We start from the raw sequence: 4611 nt of genomic DNA, 5'->3' as shown, positions 1-4611 counted from the left end.
AGAGCTTCCTGTGTGACCCCTACTCAGAGGAGAGTCCATCCCCACAAGGTGGCCCAGGTAGGGGGAGGAGTTATTGATGGGGAGGGCTGGGACAGAGGGGGTGCAGGGCAAGTGGGACTTCCCACCGAGAGGTGTCTTGAAGCCCTACTTTTGCTGAGACCTGAATGATAGGTGGTTTCTGCTCAGCAGACCAGAAGGGTGTGGGTTTCACCTTTCTCAGGGCATCACCTGGCTCTGGGGTGGGCACACCAAGAGCTGGTACGTGTGCCTGTGGGGGGCTGAGAGGTGAGGGCTGAAGTGGGAGGTAGTGGGAAGAGCTGAGGGAGAGAGATTCAGGGATTCAGTGGGATAAGGAGGGAGGAGAGAAGGGCTGGAGAGGAACACAGAGAATTGAGGAGATAGGGAATGTGAAGGGAGATGGTAGAAATAAAGACAGGTGAGGGAAGAATTGGGTGGGAGGAAAAGAAAGACAGAGATCGAGAAGTGTAGGGAGACTGAGAGGTTCTGTCTCATAGTACCTGGCTGAGTCTCGTTGCTGGGGGGAGCCCCTGGAGGGAGCCCCCTCTCAGACCTGGACACCGCTCTCTCCTACAGATGATGTGAGCTTACTCAGTCCTGGGGAGGATGTACTCATCGACATCGACGACAAGGAGCCCCTCATCCCCATCCAGGTAGGATGGTGCTGGGTCCCGAGGTAGAGACACTGGTTCCTGCCAAGAGCTGGCCTTGATTGCTCACTCCCCGCTCATCTCTCCCACTCTACCTCCTCTCCCTTCTTTGTCACGTGGCATCTACAAGATACCTCCCTCTGTACCCTGGTGGCTGGGCATTGTACAGACAGAGGGACCTAGATGGAGCTTTCAGTCTGGTCAGGAGTCGGGTGGAGGGTTGTGTGGAGGCTGTGTGTAGTCTTCGGAGCAAGACGCAATCCTTTTTCCAAAGCATATGAGAAAAATGGCCCCTCTACCTCGAGGGCCATGTTGAAGCTCTTGCCTGGAGACCACGCAGGAAATCAGGGTGGAGGAGCAAATGAGAGACAGGGCAGACAGGGAGGGAGTGACTGGGTACTCTCTGGGGTGCTCCAGTCCCATCACCTTACCTGAGCCAGGATCCTCAAGACTTGTGCTTGGTGGTGCTTGGAGGCAGCTCAAAAGGAGGGGTTCATGTCCAAGCCAATAATCCCTCTCAATAGTTTCTCTACCTGTAGGAAAAGGTTTCCAGCTCTGTGGTAGGTAAGAGGCATCCCTTTACTATGTACTCAGCAACCTAGGGCCAGCTGGTGACCCAGACGCCCATGCCAAACAGCATGACAGGAGGTCTGTGGCATCTCTTACTGAGGGAGGAGCACTCTCCTCACCCTGGGCCTCAGTGGCTCTGGGTCCTGTAGGACTGAGGCCACCCAGTCCTTCCTGCAGGGGAGATGGGAAAGGCCTCATGGTGAGCATCAGCCTTTCATTGGCCATCTGTTCTAGGTTGTCACCTTATTCTCAGCTTCGCATGGTGCTGGTCACACCTCTGGCACCGGGGGCTCCCAGAGCTTCGATGCTGTCTGGAGGCAGGGCCTCCTAGCTGATGTAGACAGTGCTTGTGTCCTCAGGCCCACAGCCTGTTTATTCACCCAAGGATGGCGTGGCATCCTCGGGTGAATAAACAGGGTTTTGTTTTCTTTATATCATCAATCAAAATCAGCCTTGAGAGCACAATAAACTTGGATGTCAGGCTCAGGATCCTCAAAACTGCCGCTGGAGATGTGTTTACAGGGGTTTCTCTGACATTTAGGGCTAATTTCTGCTGCTTTCTCACTCATCTCTTTCATCTTTCTGCCACTTCCAAGGGAATGTCTCTGGTATTCAGCCTTGGGTCTCACTGCTGTCAGAACAAGAGGGCTTTTCTACAGTGTCATTGATGCTAAGAGTACTTAGAAATCTCATACTCTCCATTTCTCCCACGTCTGTGGCTCTCCAGGGCTCTGCTCCACCTCTGGCAACTCCTGGTCATTTTTTAAGACTAAACTTGGTTGTGTCACTTGCTTCCAGGGATCTTCCCTGGCTCTTCCTTTTTTCCTGTAAGTTCTGTCTATATCTTGGTTATTGCACTTGCCTTAGGTCTGCTTGTCTCTGTAAATGGCAGTATCTTCTTTAGACTAGGCTCACGGCAGCACTGACTGGGTACATTCTTCTGTGTCCCTAATGCCCAGCACAGGGCCTAACTTAGAAGGAGGAGTTCAGTGAAGTCTGCCTGGGTCAATGGATGTGTGGTTGGGTTCAGATGGACAGATGGATGGATGGATGACATGCCTACTCTTTGTAAGTAGTCTAAGAAGAAGCTTCTCTTGACTGGGGAAACTCAAGTGGAAATTTCAAAGGGCCCTACACAGGATGTAGCTACACTCAGTGCTAGTGCCTTCTGGCCTGGGTGGGTGTTTGTAGCTGAATTAGGAAGATTATTAGGCCCCAAATCCAGTTTGCCCGATTCCGGCTCCTATTTCCAACCCCCTCAGTGGGCTGTCTGAGTCTGTGTAGGGAATTGTGGGGCTTGCCCAGCAGGACTTCCGTTCTGTGTGTGCCGCCCTCCAAATGTCTACAGACTCAGAGAGGAAGGGACTATTTTGGGTCTTGCTGGCTATGAGCACAGCCAGAGGCAGACGGTGAGGAGGCCCAGTCTGGATATCCTCCTGGTGTTGACACGCGTGAACCGGGGTTGGGGTGCGAGCCAGATCAAGGTCTGTGCTTTTTGTGGGAGCACGCAGCCACTCTGGCTAGAGCCGCTGGCCAGGCAGAGGGTGAGGAGCTGGAATCTGGGCTCCTGGATGTGCGCTCACATGGAGACAAGCTCACAGGACCTCAGAGGTGGGGGCGGGAAAGAGGACATGAGATCCACCTGCTCTGTTGGAGGAGGCTTGGACCTTGCCCTCATTGAGCTCCCTGTCTGATGCAGGAGACGTAACTCTATTCTCAGGGAGTCAGAGACCAGTAGGGAGACTAGTCCTGGTCTCCAGGAAGCCCTGCCTTGTTGGGGTCTGATAGGGGCTTTGAGGAAAATGGATTTTGTATTGTGTTTTTCTCTGAGATTCTTTGGTCTGATTTGGCGGGTCCAGAAAATCTTTTACTCGCTCCATCTTTCCTGCACATTCCCTGTCTCTTTGGAGGACCAGGCATTCTGAGGCCAATCGAGAAGGCAGTGGGTTCCAGTTCCAAATGGTTTGCCAGGTCATTCTGGCTGGGCTCTCGTCCCCTCTCCACTCCGTCAGTGCAGACAGACTGGAGGGCCCTGGCCTCTGGGGATGGTGGGACGAGAAGTCTGGCAGAATCTGGATTTTGCCTGGCTCTTGTTTGTTCCACCGGGGTGTTTCTCAGCAGGCTGTCTCCTTCTCATGGAGATACAGTCCCCACTGCCGTTCTCACCGGGTCCTGGCTGTGAATCCAGCTGATGGTTCCTCCCCAGCTTCAGATACACTCTTGCCAGGTCGGGCTCGTCTTGGCGCCTCCCATCTCCTTCCTCGGTTGCACCGTCTCTGCTGTTGAACCTTTTTACCATCATCTGCCCAGTTCCTGGGAGGAATCTGCCACATGTCAGAAAAGGTCACCTCAGACTTTGCTGTTGCTTGGGTCATTGGGCTGACACTCACAGCAGAATGTTCCTCAGGTTCCTAAAAATGTTTAGTTTCTGTCAAGAATGACCAATTCTAGGGATGATTCGAAACATATACATAAGGCAGATCTATCTGTCCACTCGGCCTTCCAGGGCTCGTAGGTCAGCACCCATCTTGGGGTGAGGAACGTCCCTCATGGGTGGGTACCTGACCTTTTGAACTCTTCTCCATGGCGATGAGGGATAGGATGAGGTAGGCTCATGAATATTAACCCTACAGTTTATTCTTGATCTGTACGACTGTCCTTTGTGTAGATTTTAGACCTGTAGCCTGGGGTGGGGGTAAGGGGTGTGTGTGTGTGTGTGCATGTGGTATATGCACATGAGTGTGCATGAGAGGTGGGAAGAGGCTTGGAGCAGGTGTTTGTGTAAGCTCCCGAAGGTGTGTCTAGTCTTATTGATGGTGTGGCCTTGACTTTTAACTTTCTGAGGGCCTTGGTATATCCTCAGAGAGGGGGCAGAGAGGTGTTTCATTCCATCTAGTGCTTTGCCTTAAAAATAGATATATTCATTTTCTCTGATTATAAATATACGTTCATTGTATAAAATTTGGAAACTACAGAAACGAACAAATAGGCATTGCCTTCAACCAAGAGTGCGATCTGAATGAACCGCTACCGACGCATCCTCCTCTATCCCTGCCTTCCTTGCCCTGGCTTCTCTTTCTGTTTCTGATTCTGGCTCTGACTCTGAATTGGATGCTATTTCTATCTTTAAAACAACATTGAGGGTCTTTGTTTACTAATCTTCTTTTTCATTAAGGTGGTTCTTGGTGTCCTGATTCTGAAGATGGGAAGAGAAATAGTGTGCAGAAACAACACGGGGCATGCGTCCCCCCAGTTCCTATAGAGAGCTTTGAAGCTCAAAGTAGAGGTAGTGCCCCCTGGCCACCCCGCATGTCACCTGCCTTCCAAACCCTAGATGCTCCTGGAGTCACTTGGTCAAGGGTGACTCTGGCCT

General features: G+C 51.9%; 1 protein-coding gene and 1 long non-coding RNA gene across 2 annotated transcripts in view; both read left to right on the top strand.

Annotated features, from left to right (window-relative positions):
• Positions 1 to 2227, top strand: LOC111743400. Its single transcript, XR_002781655.1, has 3 exons — positions 1 to 57; positions 595 to 671; positions 2215 to 2227. It is a non-coding gene; the product is annotated as an uncharacterized LOC111743400 (long non-coding RNA).
• The window catches only part of DYSF (dysferlin), a 211933-nt gene that overhangs the window by 145582 nt on the left and 61740 nt on the right, over positions 1 to 4611 (top strand). The gene's annotated exons all lie outside the window — the stretch shown is intronic.

Source organism: Pteropus vampyrus, unplaced genomic scaffold (assembly GCF_000151845.1).
Source record: "Pteropus vampyrus isolate Shadow unplaced genomic scaffold, Pvam_2.0 Scaffold113, whole genome shotgun sequence".
Taxonomy (NCBI): domain Eukaryota; kingdom Metazoa; phylum Chordata; class Mammalia; order Chiroptera; family Pteropodidae; genus Pteropus; species Pteropus vampyrus.
This window is presented reverse-complemented; position numbering and strand designations above follow the sequence as displayed.